The sequence below is a fragment of the Panthera onca genome, chromosome D2 (assembly GCF_046562875.1).
Source record: "Panthera onca isolate mPanOnc1 chromosome D2, mPanOnc1 haplotype 2, whole genome shotgun sequence".
Lineage (NCBI taxonomy): Eukaryota > Metazoa > Chordata > Mammalia > Carnivora > Felidae > Panthera > Panthera onca.
In genome coordinates this window covers 38,869,509-38,895,858 of record NC_138349.1, presented here as the reverse complement: position 1 = coordinate 38,895,858, position 26,350 = coordinate 38,869,509, and the positions used below count along the sequence as shown (strand labels likewise).

General features: G+C 43.3%; 1 long non-coding RNA gene across 1 annotated transcript; it reads right to left on the bottom strand.

Annotated features, from left to right (window-relative positions):
* Positions 1-3,932: 3,932 nt before the first annotated feature.
* Positions 3,933-4,967, bottom strand: LOC144613238 (uncharacterized). The gene is made up of 2 exons (XR_013550630.1): positions 4,876-4,967; positions 3,933-4,324 (listed from the first exon to the last, which is right to left on the bottom strand). It is a non-coding gene; the product is annotated as an uncharacterized LOC144613238 (long non-coding RNA).
* Positions 4,968-26,350: the final 21,383 nt, after the last annotated feature.

The window sequence follows — 26,350 nt, the reverse complement described above, 5'->3', positions numbered from 1 at the left end:
AGAAAATTTTACTTCTTCCTTTTCCATCTGAACGTCTCTTATTTCTTTCTTTTTCTTAATTGCTCTCTCTAGGATTTCCATGTATATGTTGAATAGAAGTGATAAGAGTGGGTATCCTTGTGTTTTTCCTGATCTCAAAGGGGAAGTTTTCAGTCTTCCCCATTGATAATTATCCTAGCTTTGAACTTTTCATATATGGCCTTTATTATGTTGAGATACTTTTCTTGTATTCCTAGTTTATTGAATGTTTTTATCATGAAAGTGTGTTGAATCTAGTTAATTGCTTTTTCTGCATCGACTGAGATGATCACTTGATTTTTATCTTTTATTCCATTAAAGTGGTGTATCACACTAATTAAATTGCATTTGTCGAACCATCCTTGCACTCCAGGAACAAATCTTACTTGGTCATGGAGCATGATGCTTTTAATGTGCTGTACAATTCAGTTAGCTAGTATTTTGTCAAAGATTTTTGAATCTATATTCATCAAAGATATCGGCTCATCATTTTATTTTCTTGTGATGTCTTTGTCTGACTTTGGTATCTGGGTAATGCTGACCTCACAAAATGAGTTTGGAAGTGTTCCTTCATCTTCAGTTTTTTGGAATGACTTGAGAAGTATTGGAATTCATTATTCTTTCCATGTTTGGTAGAATTCACCAGTGAAGCCACCTGGTTGGGCTTTTCTTTGTCGAGGGGAGGGGTTTGATTATTGATTCAATCTCCATACTAGTTATATGTCTGTTCAGGTTTTCTATTTATTCATGATTTAGTCTTAGTAGGTTGTATGTTTCTAGGGATTTATCCATTTCTTATAGGTTGTATATTTTATTGCCTAGATTCATTCATGGTAGTCTTTTGTGATCCTTGTTATTTCTGGGACATCAGTTATAATGCCTCCTGTTTCATTTCTGAATTTATTTATTTGAATATTCTCTGTTTTTTTTCTTAGTCTAGTTAAGCATTTGTCAATTGTTTTTATCTTTTTAAAAAACCAACTCTTAGTTTTGTTGAGACATTTTTGTTGCTGTGTTTTAACATCAGATTACCTTCTGCACACACACCAATTTTTCCAGTATCAACATTAGATTCCTTTTGGCCCTGAATACTCTATGCCTCCAAATGTTCCCCCCTCCTCCCTTAAAGTAACCAGTACTTTGGAGCTCGAACTTACGGACAGAGCTATAGACCGAACAGGAGGCCCATCAAATTTGCCAAGGCTCATTGGAGTATTTCCTCTATGAAACATCAACTCTAGCAAGATAAAGATTACCTATGATAATTGGGCTCCTTCTGGTTCCCCAGCTGGCCTTCTACTTTGCAGGCAGCTCCATCAAACTGGGGGCAGGGGGTAAAATCTCTCAAGGCCCTATGTTTGGGCTTGGATGGACACCTCAATGGGCTTGGTGTGTTCTCTGTGGTCCCTGCCTGACTACACTCCAGATCCTCTCCACTGTGAGTAATCGGCCAGGAGATCTGCTTCTGCTTGAGGTGCATATTCCTTGAACCAATAATCAGGTACAGCAGCTTCTAGATTCCAGTCAGAAAGGCAGTTGCCTCTCACTCTGCCAGATGTGAAGCAGGAGGATTCATTCTGCAAGCATTTATTGAAGGGCGTGAAGAAAGAGGATGTGCTTTGGAATTACACGAAGTCAAGACCCACCCCTTTTTAATTATGATTCTGAGCAAAACTTTCAGCTTCTTTACACCATGGATTTTGTTTTGTTTTGTTTTGTTTTGCAAGATGTGGATAACAATATTTCTCTTCTGGCATTAAATAAAGGTTAAGTATAATGCATATAGGAATTCCTAGCAGAGCGCCTGGCACATGGATGAGATAAATGGCAGCTGCTCTTCTTTATGCAAAGAAATAAACAAATGATTAACAAGGAATGTTAAGAATCACATTGTCTAGTCTTCACACTATTTTTTCCTTACACAGGGACACTGAGTCCTATAATCTCTACTAAAAATATTTTTTCTGTCTTCTTCTTTTGTGAATATTGAATTTTAGGGTTTTTGTTTTGTTTTGTTTTGTTTTTGCAATAGAGAGCTCCAACTTGGTAGCCTAAATCATGTTGGTTTCTCAATTCAAGCATAACTGGGCAGATCTGTAGAGGCGATTTTGTATATTTCCACTTCAAGAGAATGGAGATTGGGAATGTGATAACTTGGAGCAAGGATGATGGTCCAGTGTTGCAGGGAGAGGTGGCTTTGACTAGTTTGGTGGATTCTCAGTAGATTGCCCTGTAGTATATGAACTAAAGAGATGGGTATTCAAAAAAACAATGAGTGTTATTTCACTAAAAAAAACCCATGTGAAAATTGGAGGTTGAGGGCAAACCCTGGGGTCCAACATAATGCAGTGCTGCGTGAGTAGTGATCAGAAGTACTCTTGCTAACTGAGATGCTGTTGGGGCACACTGGAGTATCAGAAAAAGTATGAAAGACTTTGGTATGGAAAATAGGATTACTCACTGCCCTGTCCGGTGAACACTTCCAGGTTATCTCTACTTTCCACTGTTCTTTGGGCTGTTTTACAACTCTGTAAATTGTGGGAAATGGATATTGATGCAAATGACTCTTGTCTATAGAAATACAAACGAATTGTAGTCAATGGAATGTCATTATTGCCCTGTGAATATGCCATTTTTGCATCTAAGTTAATTTCAACATCTCTTCTCTGCCTAGGCATGCATGATACTTTGAATTTGCCTGTGAATTACTTGAAGGAAACATCTTACTCATCACATTATTATTAATCCAACATTATTATAATATATTACTGTATTACATTATTAATGAGTAAAGTATAAGTGTTCTTTTCATACTTGTATGAGAGATATGGTTATATCCTCTTGAAAAAAATTATATTTTGAGTTGCCTGGGTGGCTCAGTCAGTTCAGTGTCCAATCAAGTGACCTTGATTTTGCTCAGGTCGTAATCTTGTGGTTCCCGGGATCAAGCCCTGAATCAGGCTCTGCACTGATGGGGTGGAGCCTACGTGGGATTCTTTCTCTCCTCTTTCTCTGCCCCTCCCCCTGCTCGCTCACTCTCTCACTCTCTCTGTCTCTCTCAAAATAAATAAATAAACATTTTTTAAATGGCTAGAAAAAATAATCTTTTAACAGTTTGGGATGTCATCCACTGAAATGCTCCGTGGACTCACCTGACAGAGGCAGGTTAAATGTGTTGCCAGAGGGGCGCCTGGGTGGCGCAGTCGGTTGAGCGTCCGACTTCAGCCAGGTCACGATCTCGCGGTCCGTGAGTTCGAGCCCCGCGTCGGGCTCTGGGCTGATGGCTCGGAGCCTGGGGCCTGTTTCCGATTCTGTGTCTCCCTCTCTCTCTGCCCCTCCCCCGTTCATGCTCTGTCTGTCTCTCTCTGTCCCAAAAATAAATAAAAAACGTTGAAAAAAAATTTTTTTTTTTTTTTTTTTTAAGTTTTTTATTTTTGGGACAGAGAGAGACAGAGCATGAACGGGGGAGGGGCAGAGAGAGAGGGAGACACAGAATCGGAAACAGGCTCCAGGCTCTGAGCCATCAGCCCAGAGCCCGACGCGGGGCTCGAACTCACGGACCGCGAGATCGTGACCTGGCTGAAGTCGGACGCTCAACCGACTGCGCCACCCAGGCGCCCCACGTTGAAAAAAAATTTAAAAAAAAAAAAAAATGTGTTGCCAGAGAAGTTCACAGCAGATAAGTTATTCCCCATGGTGGCAGCAATGATTGGGAATTTTACCCGACCAACCGGTCATCTCCCTCAATGGGTTGGTGGCTTATAGAGATCTGTTCTGTGTTGACAGAGAATCTGGCTTGTTAGTTTTTTGTTTGTCATTATGCCTATCGCTTCCCAGCCCTTTGGCTAAGATCAAGTGTCATTACCCTTATTGTGACTCAAATCAACTAAGAACAGATGGTCATGAGGTGCAAGTACAGCTCATTGAGATTTAGTTGAGATCAATCATAACTCTATCAAGGAGGGACATGGGGTCAGAGGACCCCGTCCAAGCCTGAAAAGGGGTCTGCGAGATTCCCACTGGAGGCTGAGATTCGAAGGTGGACTAAGAATGGGGAGACAAAGGGCAATGTCCCAGGTAGAGGAAGTGACATATGGGAAGAAGTGTCAGGGGCTTCAACAGTGCAACTAAGCCATTCTTTTGTCATAACCATGACTGACTATTCTATGTTCTGTCCACACGTGTGCTTGAAAAAGTGAAAAATCAGTAAGGACCACCTATGTGATGATGGCCATGAGAATGCACAGGTTTTGGAGTGAAGGTGTCCATTCCTGGGCCAGTAAAGAGAAGGTCTCTATAGCTGGATCTGAAATGGAAAAGAGAGGTCTGTCTCCAAATTCACCAAGTTATTCTGCCTTCCAACCCTCCAGGACATACTGGCAAGGGGTTTCAAAAGTAAATACGCTAGAATATTTCTTTTAGCAACGTTAGATATTTTCTGTCCCCACGTACACACCACCACAGTCCTGGGCTCCATGCCCAATGTACCCTAAGGCAGACATCTGGCTAGGATGACTTGGGGAAGCCCAAAAGGAGCTGTCCACGGCCAGCATCCTGTGACCCCGGGCACCCTTTGGAGTATCCCCCAGGAGTAAGAGGAACACCCTCTCTTAGTGGCATGCAAAAGACTGGAGAGGGTAAAGGAGAAGACACTAGCCCCTCCTGAGTGGCTACTCTCTTCTCTGGCTACCGTGGACCTCAAATGGCTTTTCTTGTCCGTTTAGGACACAGACACACATGCCAGGACTGTTTTCTCCCTTCCACTCACTCTCCCTCCGCCTCTCTAAGTCATCCAACTCATGCCGGTGGAACACTTAACAGTCTGGCCATTTTCACCGCCCCCCCCCCCCCCCCCACCTTCTCTGGCTCCCTCCTCCATCTTCCCCTCATGAGAGGGGAGCGTAGGCAGCCAACTCGGTTTCTTGTCTACACCGATTCTCTTTAGTGACGCATGCCTGCAAGCAAAGCAGAGGAAGGATTCAGAGACTTATGTGGATCATTCGGGTTTAAAACCCCTGATCTGTTTTCTGTTGGGAAAACACAAGCATCTAATTGCTCAAGCTCCTATTTCATGTTGCCTGGGTTTCAATCCAGAAAAGTCTAGCACTGTAAAGGATACACAAGATTACCTGTTAAAGTACCCCAATCTCCGTGTAATAGATGAAGATTAAATCAAGACGAGGGAGGATAAAGGATCCCCGTCCCACCCCATTATGGGCCGAATCGTGTCCCCTTCCCAAAATTCACGTGTTGAACCCTAACTCCCAGTACTTCAGATGTAACCTTATTTGCAGACAAGGTCTTTGCAGAGGTGATTCTGTTAAAATGAGGTCATTAGAGGGGCCTTAATCCAGGATGACTGGGAAAACTTGGACACAGCACAGAGGAAGACCATGTGAAGACACAGAGAGAAGGCAGTCGTCTACACGCCCAGGTAGAGCCCTCAGAAGAAAGTGAACCTTCTGACACCTAGATCTCAGACTTCAAGCCTCCAGATGAGAAAATACATTTCTGCATCCAGTGTGTGCCACTTTGTTAAGGCGGCCTTAAGCAAACTAATACACCCCTAGACTACACAGCCGGAGGCGGCAGCTAGAGAAGCCTCTGGGCCTGTCCCCATTCTCTGCTCAGCCTGCCGCCTCAGGCTTCTGCCCATTGTCTCATTCTTGCCTTGATGGGTTTCTCTCCTCTCCTAGGTCAGCACCCAGCACATTTGGACTCTGAAGGATGAGTATCTGATTACAAAGAAAGGGAAAGCCGATGAGAAAATATGTAAGAGAAAAGAAAGAGCGTCAGTGACATTGTGGGGGAACTGCCCGCCTGGCAGGTGGGGTCAGTGAAGAAGCTGGGGAGACATGAGGAAAAATCGGGAACGGTCCAGAGACCAGGGTGGAACAGCAGGCAGGGCTGGGCCCTGGGGCATCTGGTCTGTCAGCTAAGGATCTCCCACTTTATCCTATAAACAATGGGGGCCCCCCCGAAGGATTTGAGTCATGGAAGGATGGTCAGATTTCGTCTCTGACAGCAGAGGAGACCTGGATGGTTGTAAAGAGACCAGAAGCAGAAAACCCGCTCCACTGGAGACCGCTCCAAAGGTCCCTGTGAATGATGGTGGCACTCTGCAGGCCTGGGTGCACCTCACAAACAATGATGAGCTGGGACGACCACACGTTGCCTTTCCTATTTCTCTGCTACCCCCAGAGCAGCCAGGGGAGGGGTTCAAGGGAGGACAGATGTATTGTGCAGCCACTGAGGGCAGGAGGGGAGCTCAGTCTCAGGGACTATTTTCTAACTGTCAGAGCTAAAAGAACAAAGCAGTTCGCCACGTTTGAAGGGCATATGATCCAGTAATTCTCGTTCTGGGTCTACATCCAAAGGAAATGAAAACGAGCATTTGTTATTCACAAGAGCCAAGATGTAGAAGCAACCTAGTGTCTGTCAAAATGGATAAAGAAGATGTGGTACATATACACAATGAATGGTATTATTCAGCCATGAAAAAGAAGGAAATCCTGCCCTTTGCGACACGGATGGACCTTGAGGACATTACGCTAAGTCAGGTAAGTCAGGCAAAGACAACTGCTGTGTGATCTCACTTCTACGTGGAATCTAAAAAAGCTGAACTCAAAAACAGAGACTAGAATGTGGCCACTAGGGGCTGGAGGTGGCAGGGGGGAGCTGGGGAGCCGTTTAGGGTTACAGACTTACAGCTAGCCAATAACGAAGCCCTGGAGGTGTAATGCACAGCATAGTGATTACAGACAACAGTACTGTCTCAGAAACTTCCAAGTCGCTAAGAGACAAGGTCTTAAATGTTCTCATCACAAACATGATATCTATGTGATGTGAGAGTGGTGCTAGCTAACACCACGGTGGTAATCATCCCATGATATATGAATGTATCGAATCAACACATTGTACACCTTAAACTTACACAATGTTATATGTCAATTACATCTCGGTTAGAATAATCAGCTTGAAGAGCAGTTAAGATCTCGTGCATGTGAAAGCAGTCCTGTATGAAAGGCAGAGAGGCCTTATAGAAACGATAAGGAAGCAGCGGTTTCCCCGTTGATAAGAGTTTAACAAATAAAATCCACATGTCATTTACGTTTGTTTGGCCCAGTGAACTGTTGCTTAGCTCCATATCCCTGTAGATAGGGAGATACAGGAGTAACCTGGTAGTGAGGTTATTTCATTTGGAGCATGTTCCGTGTTCTTAAGCTAAGAGGTGACTATGGGAAAGATCTAGAAGGAGGTATTAAAGTGTTTGAGCAGCATGGAAGATGACAGGAGAGGCAGCACATAGAAGCTCATTCACAGCAAGATTACAAAAACAGGAGGACGTTATTACTTTTCAATTATGTGATAAAGTTCCTATAAAAGTAATTTATAGACAGACCCCAGGCAAAGCTGGGAAGCTGAGCTTGTGGGTTTTAGAGAAGAACCCATAAGCTCCAGTTGGGAATTGTGTTGAGTTTGTGTTTCATGGTTGAGGTCACGACTCTCAGATTTCAAAATTGCTATGCAGTGGGCAGCAACAAAGCCAGTTACAAACCCAATGAATCAGGAAGGAATCTAGAGAATTTACACATCCCAAGCTCCACACTGTGCAGAAGCAGGTGACTTTCTAAGAGTTTTGTGTTCACTTCTCTGAGTGTTGGGACAGTGTCAGGGGAGGGTGACTAGCCCCAGATGCACAAGGGCCGCCAGGGACCAGGAGCAGGCAGGCTCAGCAGGCTGGTGATTGCTTTTACTCACAGACATAAATGGAGCTTGGGAGTAGTTTTGCAAATGAAATGAAGAGGGAAGGACAAACCTCACCTTTTATCTTATTAAGGCAGCACTGTGATTCTAAACTAGGATTGGATGGGAAATGGGAATTTGTGGCCAATGTAAAGGAATCAAATCTAGTCTGAGATGGGAAAAGAAAGTCCTCTGAGTCAGTAACATTGACGTTAGAGCTCAGGTCTACATAGACTCAGGAGTGTCGGGGAGAGTAAGCCAGGCATAAGAACTGCATGTTCAAAGGCCCTGAGGCAGAAAGGAGTCTGATGGGTTTCAAGAGAAGAGAGAAGACTGTTATGGCTACAGCCATGTGTGACAGTGTTGAGATAGAAGATAGAGCTGGAAGAGGGGACCAGAGACTCATGATGCAGGGCATTGTAGGCCATTCTAAGCACTGAAAGAAAATTCTCTGCCATGGTGTGGGCATGTCACCAAGAGCAATGCAGATGAAATGTCTCTCTAGAGGCCACAAAATATTGGAAAAGCTCTGCCTTAAGGATAAGTCCTTTGGAATGGAAGATCCTTCCACTTTCAGACCGAAGGTCCCTCCCATCAGCGATGTACAGTCATGCTGAAATGGAAACAGTGGACTTCAGTGTGCCAACTGGGTAAAGACCATCTGGAACATTCCCAGTCACCTACTCACCACCATCCATCCCGCCATCACTCTAAGCCCAGAGAGATTACTTTCTTCAAATTTTCCCTTCCTCTTTTTATTCGCCTTCCATTTCTCTCTTCCTCCTGCCTTCTGCCCCAATCTGTCCTTCCCTTCCTTCCTTCCTTCCTTCCTTCCTTCCTTCTTTCCTTCCTTCCTTCTTTCTTTCCTTCCTTCCTTCCTTTCCTTCTTTCCTTCCTTCCTTCCTTCTTTCCTTCTTTCCTTCCTTCTTTCCTTCCTTCCTTCCTTCTTTCCTTCCTTCCTTCCTTCCTTCTTTCCTTCCTTCCTTCCTTCCTTCCTTCCTTCCTTCTTTCCTTCCTTCTTCTATTTTTTCATACCTTTATTGAGGTATTAAAACTTTACACATTTATCTATAATACATTCATGAAGGCATCACTACAGTCAAGATGGTAAACATAACCATCACCACCAAATGTGTTTCTGTGCACATTAGTAATACATCCTTGTAATCAGTCCCATACTGGGGCAATTCAACCGCTGTTACTTTTGTCACTAATAATTACTTTGTATTTTGGAGTTTTTATGAACAGGATACTATGTCCCCTTTTGGTCTGGCTTCTTTCCCTCAGTATAATTATTTTGAGATTCATCCACGTTGCCCATAGCAATACAGTACCCCTTTATATTACTGTGTAGCCTTAATGTATGGAGGTAGCACAATTGCTTATCTGTTGAGGCATTGAAGGACATCAGGACTGCTTTCAGACTTTGGCTGTTACAAAAAAAGCTGTACGGGGGCACCTGGGGGGCTCAGTTGGCACAGTGTCCGACTCCGGCTCAGATCATGATCTCGTGGTTTGCGAGTTTGAGCCCCACATTGGGCTCTCTGCTGTCAGCCCAGAGCCCACTTTGGATCCTCTGTTCCCCCTCTCTCTTTGCACCTCCCCCGCTCACACTCTCTCTCTGAAAAATAAATAAACATTAAAAAAAATAAGGCTGCATCAACACTCATGTACAAGTCTTCACGGAGACATAGGCTTTCGTTTCTTTGGGGGAAACCCCCAGAATGAAATGGTTAGATCATTTGGTAGGCATATGCTTAGCTTTTTAAGAAACTGACAAACTTTTCCAAACTGGCTGTCTCATTTCATAGCCCCAGCTAACATCTTCTCCCCAAGTAACAGATGAAAGTTCCAGTTTCTCCACATCCTTACCAGCACTTGGTATGTCCACTCCTTTTATATGAACCATACCAACAGATGAGAAGTGGCATTTCACTGGGATCTTAATTTAGTTGAGTGTCTTTTCATATGTTATTTGCTCTTTGGGGGAGTATCTGTTCAAATCTTTTAACTATTCTTTTACTGGGTTGTTCGTTTTCGTCTTACTAACTTTTGAGGGTCCATTATACGTTGGCTATAAGTCATTTATCAAATATTTGCTCTGCCAGTATTTTCACCCAGTAATGGTTCATCTTTTCATTCTCCTCACAGTGTCTTTCAAAGAAGTGTTTTTAGTATTTATGAAGTCAAATTCATCATTTTTTAAAAATAGATTGCACTTTCGGTGGTGTTGCTAAGAAATCTTCGCCTTACACAAGCTCACAAATATTTTCTCCTATGTTTTCATATGTTTCATATGTTTCCTAAGTTTTATCACTTTAGACTTTACATTTAGATCTACTATCCGTTTTGAATTCCTTTTTGCATCTGGATCAAAGTTCATCATTCGTGCGTGTAGAGATCCAATTGTCCCAGCACTAATTGTTGAAAAGACTCTTTTCTCCACTGAATTGCCTCTGTGCTTTTGTCAAAAATTACTTGTCCTACATGTGTGCCGGTCCATTTCTGGCCTCTGTTCTGTTCCTTTGATGAGCTTTTCTATATTTGTGCCAATAGCACACTGTTTTGATTACCATAGCTTTATAATAAGTCTTAAGTTGTGCTAGCTCTCTAACTTGGCTCTTCTTTTTCTATGGTGTTTTTGGCAAATCTAGATCCTTTGTATTTCCATGTGAATTTTTAGTACCAGCTTGTAAATTTCTTTTTTTTAATGTTTTTAATGTTTCTTTATTTTTCAGAGAGAAAGAGAGAGAGAGTATGTGTTGGGGGGAGGAGCAGAGAAAGGGAGAGACACAGAATCCAAAGCAGGCTCCAGGCTCTGAGCTGTCAGCACAGAGCCCAATGTGGGGCTTGAACTCACTGACCATGAGTTCATGACCTGAGCCAAAGTCGGACACTTAATCAAGTGAGCCACCCAGGCGCCCCTCAGCTTATACATTTCTATAAGAAATCCTGCTAGGATTTTGATTAGGATTATATTGAATCTCTAGATTGGTTTGGGGAGAATTGATACCATGAAAACATAGAACTTTCTGATCCATGAACAAGGTATACCTCTCCACTTATTTGGACCTGTTCAAATTTTACTCAACAATATTTCTAATTTTTAGCGTACAGATTTTTCACATCTTGTCAGATTTATCAACAAGTAATTAATATTTTTGATGTTATTATAAATATTGCTGGCTTTTTAATTGGTAGGATTTTACCATTCATTTCTAGTATATAGGAATAGCATGATTTCTTAATACGGTAACCTGTAAATTGCTTAACTCACTTATTAGTGCTAGTAGTTTTTTGTTTTTGTTTTTGTTTTTTTAGATTCCATTTCTACATAGGCAGTCAAACACCTATAAAAGAAAGCATTTTGCTTCTTCTTGCTTTCCAATCTGGATGCATTGCCTTGAGGCTCCAATACAATGTTGAAAAGAAGATGTGAGACTGGACATCCTTGTCTTTTTTCCTGATCTCAAGCAGGAAAACATTCAATTTTTCACTAATCAATGTGATATAAGCTGTATGGTTTTTGTAGATGTTCTTTATAGGTTGAGAAAATTCTTCATTTGGTGAAAGTTGGTTAGCAACCGATGATACATTTTATCAAAAACCTTTTTGCAACTATTTAAATGATCATATGGCTTTTCCTTTTTAGTTCATTAGTATGGTAAATTATACTGATAGATTTTCAAATGTTAAACCAACCCTGCATTCTTGAGGTAAACCTCACTTGGCTGTGATGTATCATCCCTTTGATATATTTTTAGATTTGATTTGCTACATTTTGTTTCATTTTGTTCAAATCCTTGCACCTTGTTTCAGGAGAGAGACTGGTCTGTAGTTCTTGCTGTGTCTCTCCCTGGGTTGATATCAGGGTAATTACTGGATTCTAAACATAAGTTAGGAAATGTTCCCTCCTCTTCAGTTTTCTGGAAGTATTGAATATAATGAGTATTATTTCTTTTCTGGTAAATTTCATGAGGGAAGCTACCTGAAGGAGAGAGGTTTTGGTGGGAAGATTTTTCATTACAAATTCAGTTTCTTGGGGCGCCTGGGTGGCTCAGTCGGTTGAGCGTCCAACTTCGGCTCAGGTCACAATCCCTTGGTTTGTGGGTTCCAATCCCGCATCAGGCTCTGTGCTGATGGCTCAGAGCCTAGAGGCTGCTTCAGATTCTCTGTCTCTCTCTCTCTCTCTCTACCACTCCCTCACTTGCATTCTGTCTCTCTCCCTCAAAAATAAATGAAAACATTAAAAATTTAAAAAAAAATTCAGTTTCTTTCATAGATAGAAGGGTCTGCATCTTATCCATTCTTCTTGACGGAGGTTTGGCAATTAGTACGCTGTCGTGATTTATGAAAGTTTGCATGTAGGGAAGAATGGATTAATTACAAACCAAAGGAACAAGCACTTCACTGTTTGGAGATACCGATTATGTACATATTTAGGCCGAAGTGGCAAACTGTCCTAAAATGGCAAAAGAAATCTCCTGGAGGCAGGCATTTTCTGAAGCAGAGAAGCTGGTGCCTGCTGGGGGATTTCAGGGGTTCTTCTGGGGTCAGGGTTGTGTTTGAGAAGCCCCCTTCACCAGAGGACCCTACTCCATTCCTTCGGGACCCTGCACCCATCAGCAGACAGGGCTTTAGGATACAACTAAGTTATTGGGAATACTCATCTGACACCCAGGCCACAAAGATCTTGTGGGAATAGAGACCCTACCAGGTTGTAGAGTCTTTCTGAGAGTGTCAGATCTCTCCCCGCTTTACACAAACCCTCTCTTTCTGGGGAGTCAATATCCCTGACCTTACCATTACCCTGCTAAGTTTTCCTTCCAAGACAAGGTAATGGGTAATACAAGTAGAGAGATGCCCCAATTCCTACAACTGATGCTGTATTTGCCTCTGGCCCTAAGGTACCCTGCTTTCCTGACACCGAGATACAGTGGAGTGGGCAGTATGAGTGAGTATGAGTGTGAGTCTGCATGCACAAGCATGTGAGAGAGTGGTGGGCGGGGGGGTGCCTGTGTGTGCACGTAGCGTGTAGGTGTGTTGGATTTATGGAGGAGGTGGTTCTTTTGTAATCTGAGGAGCTGAAAAACAGCCAATGACTTCAGCCTGTCTCTGGGTGTGGTGTTCCTTGGTCTGGGGTTCTTCTAAGGGAGGGAGGCCTCCTAGCCAAAGCTTCGCCTGGACACTGGCTCAAGTCCATAACCTTGAGGTGCACAATGGCCAAAACTGTCATTGTTTGGAGGAACAACTCTCCAGTGGGTTTCTGAAATGGTCACAACCAGCTTTTTGTTATTAAAGAAACCAAAGCCAACAGTTTTCCTTGATGATGTGCACGGAGAAGGAAAAAAATGAAAAACAGCTTCCCACTGTGATATCGCTTCAAAATGAGGTCCACTCTGTGCCCGTCCCCACCCTGAGGAGAGCTAGAATCTCAACAGGGTGGTGTCCTTCCCCAGGCAGCTCTTCCAGACACCGTCACACTGGACTCTGCCATGCCTACTGCACGGAGCGAATGTCCTACTGGGCTCTCTTTAAAAGACGAAGGCTACAGACCTGGAGTCCGGGTTTGAAATGGGAAACTAACGTAATCCTTGGAAGAGACTGTGGGATTGCCAGCTGGGCTCACAGACACTTTTCCTGTCTTGCAACACACTTTCTGAGTTTGGCCAGAATCATTGTCCCCTACATTCTCTGAAAGTGCCTCTTCCCATGGGCAGAGAAAGAAGATAGTGTGTGTGCTGAGGTTTCTCTCCATTTGTCAAGTGTCACCAACAGTGAACACTGATCCTGAGCATCCCGTCAGACAGCTTGACATGCGGTTAGTGTAACACAAGAATCAGACCAACATTAACGAATACAGATAAGTGGAGATTCTAAAACCACAGAGTCTCTTATGTAACTATTTCAAAATGTTCTCTCTCCTTGAGCCCCCTCCCCACCCACAAATAAATAACACCACAAATGAAGATTTGGAGAGGTCTCCTTCTGCCACCACTCAAATGCTCTCTTTCCTCATTTCTACAGGGATCAAGGGCCTTTGTCTTACTCGTCACTGCATTTCCTGTACACACGGTGGGGGCTGGGCACAGGTCAAACATATTAATTTTGTTTTCTATTCACAAATTGAGATGACTACAAACACAATGAATAATAAATGAGTCGAAGTCACTACATTCATGGTGAGATGCAAATATGCAAGAAAAAAATCCTATGTTTTCCCCCACGCATTTGTTTGGGTGCCAGAACTTGTCCAGGTAACCCCAACTTCAACACTTACGTTGGCCTTCTTCCTGTGCAATAGTTTCCTCTTTTACCAGATGGAAATTGCCTGTTTCCCCTGCGAAATGTGGAGAGGAATGTGAAGAGCAAACATGTGACAATGCCGGGTTCACTCAGGATAAGCACAGGAGAGAGAAGGATCCTAAGAGAATCTTTGGGCTTTCCCATTCAATCTCTACTTCTCCAGATGCACTTGGCTTTCTCATTGGGCTCCTGCTTTACCCTTCTTCCCTCTTCTTTCTTCCCTTTCCCCCCTTCTCTCCCTCCCTCCCCTCCTTCCTTTCTTTCTTTCCCAATCTATCTGATGCAGAAGAGGTTTACTGTGCGGATACCTGGCTCCACCATGTCAATATCATGCACAGAGCCCCTGACAGAATTCCTCTCCCATTGCCCTGTTCCATGACATTGAAACTTCAACTTGGCATTTGAGTCTTTCTACTATGTGGTTTCAACTCACCACCCTTCAGAAGGAGGACTTGGGAGGCTGAGGGTTTCTCCATGACAGAGCAGGTGAGGAAGCTATTTATAAACTGAGGGGAAGTAGCCTGGAGAAGAAAGGATGTACAGGACTTAGGTGGAAAAGCCTAGTATGTCAAGGCCTCCCTGTTCTTTTCCCCTGTGCTGCCTGGGCACCAGTGATCCTAGCTTTCCCCATTTTTTTTTAATTTAAATTTTTTAATGTTTACTTATTCTTGAGAAGAGAGACAGAGAGAAAGAGCAGGGGAGGGGCCGAGAGAGAGGGAGACACAGAATCTGAAGCAGGTTCCAGGTTCCACACTGTCAGCACAGAGCCTGATATGGGACTCGAACTCGCGAACCATGAAATCGTGACCTGAGCCGAAGTCAGAGGCTTGACAGACTGAGCCCCCCAGGCGCCCCCTGGCTTTCCCCATTGTTGACTGTGCCTGGCCCTTCAAGGTTCATGAGAGTTCCCCACGCTTCCTAGAATAAACATTTCTTCACTCGTGCCTTCCTACCTGATGGAAGTTCTACCAGCATTCAAGTGCAAGCTACCTCCTTTGTGCAGATTTTTCCTGACCCTCCTCAGTAGCTTTGGATTTCTTCCCCTGAACCACAGTGTTTTCTGTTCTAATTCAAGCCACCCAGTGACGTCCATGCTCTGGGATGCGGGACTGGTCTCTCCTACAGGAAGGGTTAAGGCCAGAGGAGGAGACGGTGAAGCTGAAGAGACAGGCAGTGCGGGCTTGGCCCGAGGGTGATATCCGCAGCTCTGACCACTACATCATCCTCCTTTTTACCTATTGTCATACAGAAGGGCAATTGGGGCTGACTGATGAATCCACAGGGACATGAAATAAATGCAATATATTTCATAGCAGCCAAAACGATTTCATTTTATTTTTAAGAATTACATGGGTTGCTTTTGTGGAGCTCCCAACTAATGCCATGGGCACCAGAACTGACCTCATAGACCACGGAGAGGTCGTACCTCAGGGCAACTCTGAGCCAGGCTGTCCAGGCTCAACCCTGAGTTGTCCCACAATTAGCTGGTGATCTGGGCAGGGGGCCTACCCTTCTTGTGCCTCCATCCGCTCATCTGTAACATTACAGTAATGTGTAGACCCCATAGGTTTGTTGTGAGGCTTCCCTAACTATGTAAATACTCAGAGTAGTAACTGCTCCAGGGGAAACTCTCCAAGTACTGATGCCCACTCTGTAATAGATCAGATCCGGAGCCGTTGGTGTCCGTCAGAGCCACACGGACCCTTTCGAATCCTAATCTGAGCACTTTCATCATGTTCTAGGAAATTCAATCAAACAAAAGGGCAGCCACATTGAGCAACAGGGCCCCCTGTAAATAATTTTGCTTTGAATTTCTGCAAAACACATTCTGCGGTGCCAACCAAGTTCACAAAAACAATTGCTTGGGGAGTCTGTTTTCTTAACTTCTAAATAATAGCTCTGCATTGCCTGGAGGAATGTTATTTACATTTGCAAATTTAAGGTTTGTGAAAGAATTTGCCATAAGAGAATTTGAAAACTCAGCAAGTTTTTAGGTTAGTGACTGGCTTTTCAAGTTTTAAATTTCCTTCACTTTCATACAAAGCTAACTCTCATATCCAAATATTGCAACCAACTCAGTGCAGAAAATAACTCTGTAATAGTTAGATCTTTGTTTAAAATCTAGCTCTGCCCTTAGGGAAATCACATGCATTCACCACATCTTGGTGCCTTCTACTCAAGTGGGAAACATGGAACTCTTTTCATGATTTTTATGAATCTTAACACAGAAAATGTACATGCTATCCTTGTTTTTAGATAAAAGGCTCAAAAAATAATAGTAGATACTGGTTTGGGGGGTGATATTTGCTATATGCTACACAACTTACTTATGTCCATAGATTTTTCCCCAAGAGATTTTGAACATCTCAAGTTGAAAGAAGTTTAAGAAACTGAAATTTAGGCAGGCAGCCAGGTGGAGTCCCATGGAGTGTTTAGAATGGGCAGAGGGAGAAGACACAGCACAAAGATAAGAACAAAAGGTGCCAGGGCGCTTGAGTGTCTCGGTAGGTTGAGCGTCGACTTCCGCTCAAGTCCTAATCTCACAGCTCAGTTCGTGAGTTCGAATCCCACATCGGGCTCTCTGCTGTCAGTGCAGAGCCCACTCCAGATTCTTTGTCCTCCTTTCTCTCTGCCCCTCCCCTGCTCACACTCTCAAAAATAAATAAACATTAAAAAGAAAAGAACCAAAGATATCAAATTCAATAGAACAGAATATTGAGATAAAAACTAAGAAAGTCTCTTAGAATCGTTACACATGATTTTAGCAACATTGTGTTGGCCTAAAGGTCAATTGGCCTAAATTTCCTTGAGAATCTTACCTAAAGGTAAGTTGACTCAAGTTCATGTTGAAAAACAAGACAATGTGGCCTAAGGGCATCAAAAGCGAACATTAAACTCCTGGGTCACTTTGGACACATCCTGGTGGGTAGTTTTGTAAACCTTGATCTGTCTCAGGGCAAGTACGTCAGGTTTTCAGCAACTCTTTCTAATGCCCATAAATGTGATTCAATTTTAAGTTGTTGTTCCTACTCTGTAGAACTTTAAGTAATAAAAAGATGGAACAAATAATGCCCAACAGTAGATTATCTGGGACAATTTCTCAGAAAAATAACAGTGATTTGTAGGATTTAATTTATATAGAAAAGATATTTAAGGATGTAATTCCAACACGGGGCTGAGTGGTTGTTCAAAGTTGGGTGGGACTGTGGCGGGTTTTGTTGTTATTCTTTCGTTTTTCTGTATTTTTTTTTAATGTTTACTTATTTTTGAGACAGAGAGACAGCATGAACGGGGGAGGGCCAGAGAGAGAGGGAGACACAGAATCTGAAACAGGCTGTCAGCACAGAGCCCGACGCAGGGCTCGAACTCACGGACCGCGAGATCATGACCTTAGCCCAAGTCGGACGCTTAACCAACTGAGCCACCCAGGCGCCCCTGTATTTTTAAATTGTTTAATGAACATGATTTCCTTTCATAATAGAAAAAAAAGTCTACATGAAAGAGAAAAAGATCTGGAACATTCAGATGTGTTTAAAGAATATTTTCTGGAAAGAGTATTTTCATTTCATTTAAAGCCCATGTCGCATGGGTTTGTAAGGGAAAATTCCAGAATTCAAGGCCAGGGACTTGAGGGGAATGAGCTCGTGACCAAGGAGAGGCATCTGTGTGTCTGAGGAAGACACACCAGAACCTCTGATACATTCCTTTTTCCCCTCCATCCCTTTATCTTCTGCCATTTGGTGAAAATCATGATCACTGTCGAATATCCACAGATCGGGCTTTGCATTACAATGCAATCTTCTGTGCACCCGTTTTCACCACTCAAGTCGGAGTGCCCCAGAGCCCCTGGCTTTACTCCTCTTGGTGTGCCTAGACAGTGCAAAGATGAGGGCAAGACATTTGACAGCTTCTGTAGTTCTTTGTTGGTATCATCCGCTTGTTCAGGAATAGCACATAGCTAGTAATTCCTCCGACAAGAGCCCTTCACAGGAAAGTACACAAACAAGGATCTGAAGCTGTGCAAATGTCACCAAATGAAGACAGGGGTGGGAAAATTGGTCACTGTGTATACATTTGGTACATGATGCATGGCACAGGGCCCTTATGGCAAAGCTACCACGTATGATGTATAAACAAAGACATCACACTCACAATTTGTTGCTGGCTGCATCATATTTTTACCGCTCAGCTGAAATGTAATTAGTCACTGGTTTGGGTTTGGATCACTGCAGGGTTTTTTTTGTTTGTTTAACTCAAGCTCTTAAAGACAAATGAAGACATTCCTTCTGTTGAATGCATACAAGAGTTACAGCTTCTTGATGAAATTCATTTATTTTTTAATTCCACATGACTCTGAACTGTTCAATGGAGCAATGCTGTAATTTTCGAATTACCTAATTACAAACTGTAGCTGAAGGAAGCATGTTTTTGAACTTGTAGCTCGGATGGATTTGGCAATATTGGTATTTTCCTTTCTCAACTTTCCCAGCCCTTTGGGAAGGCATCTGTGCCCTGCATGTGTTCCTCATTAGAGCACTGTCTCTCATTTAGGTGGGAGTTTCAGTGCCTTAGATGGAACTAAGAAATGCTTTCTCTCTGGAAGCATCAGTGTACCTTGCCAGAACCATCCGAGCAAGGCAGGGAGGGAGAGTCAGGCCCCCTGAAAGACTGACAAAGTCCACTTCACGGGATCGGAGAGGGAAGATAGAACATCTGGGGTTTGACAAGACAACTCTTTCAAATGACTCAATCAGACGGACTTTGGGAAATAGAACCCACTGTGTTCCAACCACCAGCTGCATGCCATGGCACATGAGTCATCAGAGATAAGTGGCTCTGAGGGGGAAAAAAAGGAAACTCAGAGGTTCCTGAAGATTTGGAGAAGAAAAGCCTGCTTCTCCTATCTCGCCGGAATCATTGCTGTGGTCCCAGCCGAGCCGTCAACGAGAACACAAGAACATGGTGAGGGAAAGGGCATATTAGTGTGCCAGGAACACCACAACGACACCCCATGGTTCTTAGTGGCTTAACAAACAGAAATTATCTCTCTCGGTTCGGGAGGCTTGCAGCCTGAGATCAGGGTATCGGCAGGGTTTGTTTCTTCGGAGGCTTTGTTTCTCTCCTCGGCTTGCGGCTGGCCTCCTGCTCCCCGGGTGTGTCATCTCTCCATGTCCTAATCTCTTCTTACAAGGACACCAGTCATATAGGATGGCAGCCCAGCCTCGTGACATCATTGTAACTTCACTACCTCTTGGAAGGCCCTATCTCTAAACACACTCACATCCTTAGGTGCTGGGAATAATTTCACCATATGAACTGGCGGGTGGGGGACGCAATTCAGCACATAACAAAGAGTAGAGAGGAATGTGGCACCTCATGCTTTTCCTTACCCACATTTTCCAAGATGGAGAAAGGCTAGGATTCCCAACTTTGTGTCCCAAAGCTAAGTATCGTATTTGAATATAATACCAGAGAGCCATTGAGATGGCTGTTGAATAAAGCAACAATTCAAACATCTTTAGCGTTCACCTACTTAGTAATTGCTATATTCCTTATTTCTGTCTCTATGTCTCAGTGTAATGGCTGAAATATGGTAAATAATAATATGGCAAATAATAATAGACACCGCTTGTTTGCATCTGTTCTTAAAAGCAACACATCAAGAGTTTTGCATCATGAATGACGTCCACTGTTGAATTTCATTCAGCATTTCTAGTCATGCGCGTTGCGGATACACAGTTTTCATAGGACTATATGTTGAAATTCAGCAAATGATCTTTGATGTTTTTTTAAATATTGTTTTCCTTTTTATGTTATTATTTCAGAGAGACAGAGGGAGAAAATGTGAGTGGGGGAGGGACAGAGAAAGAGGGAGAAAGAGAGAATCTCAAGCAGGCTCCACATAGCACAGAGCCCCATGCAGGGATCAATCCCATGACCCTAGGATCATGACCTGAGCCGAAATCAAGAGTAGAATGCTCAACCGACTCAGCTACCCAGGCGCCCAAGCTTTGATATTTTTTTAAATGAACGTGTATCATTTCCCCCTTTGGCCAATTTCTTTTAGGTAGTCTCCTAATGGATTTATTTTAAACAGATCCGCAATGCATTTCCGAAGAAAGCAGACATAGGATGCTAGTCTTTAAACATGTTGCTGGATTCTATTTGCTAGTCTTCAATTTATAATTTTTGCCTTGTTGCTCATAACTCAGTGAAGCCTCAAGTTTTCCTCTTTGTTTCAGCCTTTTCTGATTTAGATGCTACTGTCGTGCTCACAGGAAAAGTGACTTGGGAAACTTTTCACATTTCCATGTTGTCCGGAACGGTGTACGTAACGTAAAGATGATCTCGGTGTTGCAAGCTTGAAAAGAATTGTCAATACTACACCGCCACCGGACGGACCATTCTGCCACATCCCCATCACCGTCGCCTCTATTCCTGCGGCTCAGTTCAAGCTTTACGTTCTTTCAGTTAATCTTGGTAATTCCTCTTCCTGGGAAAGAATTAATTTCATAGATAGTTTTAAACACATTAATGTGGGTTTATTCTCAGTGCTGTCTTATAAAATGTGAAGTTTAGGGGCTCCTGGGTGGCTCAGTCGATTGAGCGGCCAACTTTGGCTCAGGTCACGATCTCGCGGTCCGTGAGTTCGAGCCCCACGTCGGGCCCCTGTGCTGACAGCTCAGAGCCCGGAGCCTGTTTCGGATTCTGTGTCTCCCTCTCTCTGACGCTCCCCCGTTCATGCTCTTTCTCTCTCTGTCTCAAAAATAAATAAACGTTAAAATAAAATAAAATAAAATAAAATAAAATGTGAAGTTTATGTTTGTGGTTAAATATTCCTCATCTTTAGCTTTTCATCTCGATACTGTCTTTTTCCTTTCATCTATACGTGCCAAGTATATCTGTGTAATTGTGGTTGAGCTTTTCCCCCCAAAAGTGCCAGCTCTCACATCGATCTAAGTGGTTATAAAGTTCTTCCAGGGGAGGAGTGGGGAGCGAATTCGCAGCATGAATCAGGAGAGAGAGAAATAACGGGCTGTTTCTCTGGCGGAAGGCTCAGTGAGCTCAACTTTGTGAGGTTTCACGGGGTGAGGACATTGACAATCTCCACAGATTGTTGTGACAACATTGTTTCTGTCTCACACAATCCTAGACCTCAAAGAAGTCTGTCACTCTAAATATGGGACGCATTAGGATAAAGTCATAAATTGGTGCTAACACCGTGCTTGTTCTGGACAATTAAGGACCTTTTCTTTACTATTATTATCCTCATCTGATGAAAATAAGCAGAGGAAATGAAAAGCATTCCCCCCGCCACCACAACGCTGACTGTCAGAACCGTTCTCAGCAGTAATCAAAGGAGAGAAAGAGGAAAAATCACTAAGGTCAACCTTTAGGGACTTGGCTTTCAACTCATAATGAAAAGAAAAGGAGGAAAAAAACACTGAAGAACAATATAATAATGGTAATAACAGCTTCAATATTGAGAGGTTATTATCCAGTGTGTCAGTCAGACTCCCGTAACCGGAAAAGACTTGAAAATTAAAAGGCACTGCTTTTATTGAGAAAAAGCCTCTGACCTAGATGTCCTGGCAATCCAGTTGCCCTAAAACTCATCTGCAGTGCATTATCTTCTGGCAAACACGATCGAATTCCCCTCTGAGCCAGGCACTTCGTTGGTAGCTGAGGGTGTCAACATGCACAGAACACAAACTCACAATATTTACTTCTCTTCACTGTGCTTCAGCAGCCTTCAAGGCCACACTGGTTCCTCGGTGTGGGTCTCCATTTCCGATACATGTTGGCTACACTCAGCACCTTCGGTCCATACCTCTGTGGTTAGCACTTGCCTTATTCCTGCTCCCAGAGGATATGCCTGGTGTCTCATCTCAGCTGTTCCCCAACGTGTTCTTGAGTTATTAGTCAAATCGGCTCATCACCCAGCTAAGAGGCCTCTGGGTCACATCATCTCGATTCCCCTCCACGCATGACAGTCTCTCTAAACCTTAGTTTTCTCATCTCTTTGGAAGTTTGGAATATATTGTACGTGGTTTTATGGGACAGTAATTTTTTTAGAATGGAATACTGCCGGGGAAAAATGAGTGGTTCCCTTCAGTGGGTGGAGTCTTGCCAGATAAGACTCGGGATGAGGATGAGGTGCCCACCCAACAATGGAGCCCTGGTAAGACGTTACCCCGTCTCGTGCAGTGTGGTTTAAAGATTCGGGTACAGACAATGGAGAAGCATGGCAATGAGGACTCTGATCATGGAACTGTTTTCAACAATGTCTGGTGACATGGATTTGTGAATTGTTATTTTCAAATTGGATTTGTGAGTTAATTTGTAGGGGTCCAAATGTAGACACGTTGCCTCTTCTCTGGCATGTATGTTTCCATGATGCATTTCATATGTGTGGTCCCAGCACAGGGGGCCTGACACAGGGAAGGGGCACTTCGAACATGTAGACATCTATGAATAGAAGAAATGCTGACTTCAACCTGTGATACCTCCGAAGCATTCTATCTTCAATCCCAGAAATCTGGGGAAATGAGGACTTGAGATCTGTCAAATGAGAATGACCACACCCAACTCACAGTTATTGAGATCAGGTGAGAAAATGATTGTGCTAGCATGTTCTGAATGGTGTATAAACTGCTGAGAAAATATGAGAGCCATTTGTTACCTCATTTGTAGGCAAACATCCTAATTAGATCAGGGCTTCTAACCCCAAACTGATACGAACACCAGACTGTTCTCTCTGCTGTATCTGGGCTGTAAATCTTTGAACTTCAGGCCTAAGTGGAATTCCTTCTCTCACATTTTTTAATGAAATCAAAATAAATACAATTACTGAACAGAAGCCAAAGATCACAGGAGGTTAGAAGTGGGGCGAGGATATAGTCAATACTGTTTTTTCTGTGTCCTGGCACTGTTTTCTCGGTGAATATTTCATTAATGGGGGGCTACAAGGGGGCAGGGGTGGCCCTTCTTTGCTCCTGATGGGTGCCTGCTACTGATTAAATCAGTGGTAGCTGTGTGATACCCAGGAAACTGCCAGACCCTAATAAGGAAACAGAGTGCAGGAGAATGTGAGAGATTGAAACCAGAAGATATTAAAATCCCCCCAAGTAAGAGCTTTTTCCAAAGATTGGACATTTGCTTTCAAAATCGTGCCTAGGAGTACACAAATACGCACCTCCTCTTCTGTATTCTGTCCCTGCATCCTTCCCCCAAGGACCTTGAAACCCACCTTTTTTTTTCTTTAACCCAAGTGAACGTAAATACAAGGGACAAGCCGTTAACTCTAATGGAAGGTCTGTTCTTGACGACTGGACTTCCAATTAATACTCTGGGCGGTGATTAAATCTGCTATTGAGTCCCCATCAAGGAGCTCAAGGCATTTGGTAAGTGCTGTACCAATATCGCATTTTCCACAGAACAAGCGTGGCTCCTCCTAAGACCAAAAAGAGCAAGAGCTCTGAGCCACACAGAGAATCGGTAATTATCCAGCCTCCGTTTCAGTAAATCTCACTTTCTTGGAGAAACTGTCTTGTTAGACCACGAGTAATTGCTGCTGCTACTAACCCTCCTTCGCTCCCATTAAGTCATATTATGTATTCAGGATGCATAACGGAGAGGACTTGGCTTCTCCTCCCAGAGGTCTCAATCAATATCTAATTCAGTTGCAGCCAGGTATAGTGAGTGCCCCAGATGACAGAGAAATTCAAAATAAGACCCACAAATCCCATACGTGATTCTCTAGGGCAAGTATGCTTACGTTCTACTTATACTCAGATCAATCCTCTTTGGCCTTGAAGTATTAACTCTCTTACACTCATAACTTCTCATCAGGGCAGGGGATGATGTCATTCTAAAAGAAAAACAGAATGAGTTCGGCTAATATTTGTCAACAGAATCGCAAACTTCAAACTGCTGCCATCTTGCAAATTGCTATTCCTCCCCCCATTCCCCAACACGGAACCAATCGGCTGCCAAATGGCGGATCTCGACTCATTGTTTCCAGTGAGACTCATTGTTTCCATTGTTTCCAGGGTGCTCTTTCGATCTCAAAAGAGGCAGAGGCGCCTTCTGTTTGTCTACGTCTTAACTTAGATTTGCCATTGGGAATATGCGGTTGTGGAGAAGTCTTTAAACGCTTCTACTGTGAGCTGTCGGAAAGTTTGCTCTAACTTCTCAGGTCGTCCCATCCGGTGTGTCCAAACAGGTGCAACAGAGCGAGGAGGATATTATGTCCTGATCACAGCACTAACCCTTTTTCTTCTGTGCCTCACCAAAAGGACAGTTTCAGGACAACGTTGACTTAAATGGGTGCCGGGCAGACATGTCCAATGTCCTGAGGCACATTTGTCCACTTCAGCTACACTGTAACCGGCACGGCCACTGAAAGATCATAAGTCAAGGTCACCAGGAGCCCAAGATTGCCACAGTGGGTCAGATTGACATCTATGGGCCATATATCTAATTCCGGACTGATGATTTGTTAATGGGGAGTTCTGCGTCTCTCCAGCCTTCTCTATGGGCTTTGCTCACAAAGAGAAATGATAACACAGAAATACCTAGGAAACCAGCTTCTGAAAGTGACTCTAAAGTTCTCCTTTTTTTTTTTTCTTAATTTAAAAGACCGTGGAGCCAACAGAGAGCTTAAATAATGCCTATTGAGTTTCTTTGCAAGGAAGAATAAACATGCAATAAATAAATGCATATTCAGTTTCTTTGGAAGAAAGATACTATTAAGGAGAATGCTTGGCTGGCCACCTGGAAATACATGCATTTTGAATTCGGTTCCCTTGAGCAAAGCATTCAGGTTAGGCCTCCTTTCTTAATTAATAACAGAACGGCTCTCTTTGAGAAGTAAGGTAGCTATGGCACCAAATAAGAACTACAACTGAGCTGTTGCATTTTTAGATGCCCTGTGTAACATTCATACTTGAGACAGAGGCAGAAAGGCTGTAATTATGTATGTAGAGAGTAATTATGGGAACAGTTGACGGAAATAAGATGCTGGGGGCAGAAAGAACATGGAGAGCAAAGGTTGCTAACTAGTTTTATTAGGCCCCACACAGTGCCCAGTGTCTAAAGAGATATGGTTTTGCAATGAATTACCAATATTTGAAAACCAGGCAGCTTCACGTAAAAATCCAAACTCCTGCCATCTCTTGGAAGAACTCCTGGCTTTCATTCTGGTGCGGCACTTGTCAGAGATGCGCCGCCCCCTTCGCCAGCCCACGCCCACCAGCTTCCTACCTGTAGGCACTGGAGTCTTAAAGCCCGTTCCTGCTGGTCTTTACCATCTACCATGCTCACATCAAGTGTATTACATTAATGAAAGAATCCTCTAGGAAAGTATCAGAAACGTGCAAAGATATATCCTCAGACTATGAGAATCAGAGCGCCGCCTGAATTCTAATCACGTGTGCCTTATATTAAAATGACCTGTTTACATAAATACACATCCCTGAAGACTCTGAACCACCCCAGGCAGGCACCACTCACCGCATCCCCCCACAGAACAATGGCTTTTATGTGTAAATCCTCCCGGTCAGTGATGTTTTTAGAGATCGAGGCCACTGCTCTGCCCTTAACTCTTAGTTTTAATTTTTTAAAGAAACGCATAGAAATTCATTCAATCCTCATGTTTGGAAAAGCCATAACAAGCTGAGAGTTGGTTTAGAATTATTTAAACCATTCCCCAGTCTCTCCCTACAGAAGGGACTAAACCTCAAAGCCCTGAAGTTGTTTGGAAACTAGTAATTTGTAATGTCACTTCGTGCATAATCCACTTTACTTAGGGGGGAAAGAAAAAAAGCTAAGTCTGGTTAAACTCTTGGAAATGATACCAGCACCAAAACCAAATCAGTTTTCTCGGATAGTAATCTCACACTATTAACTTATTAAAGGTCTTTAGCTTAAACTAGTTTGAAATTATTAAATGTTACGCAATAAAATTCTGGCAATTTTTACCTTACCCTGTTTTACTTTTTCTCTTTTAAATCTTTGTCAGTGTTTGGAAGGAGGAAGAAATATGGACTCTGCTCCATAATAAATGGGTCTACCCTGGGGCACAACACGCCCCACCCCATGATCTAATTAATCATTAATCACTGAGGCTTCACTGGGTAGACAGTCAAGGGCAGCACAGTAATGAAATTCAATCCCCATTTCACAGATGGGGAGGCCAAGGCGGCAAGAGGTTAAGTGATTTTTGAAGACCACACAGCAGGAGCACGGAGGAGGGTCGGCCACTGCTCTGAGCTGTCCT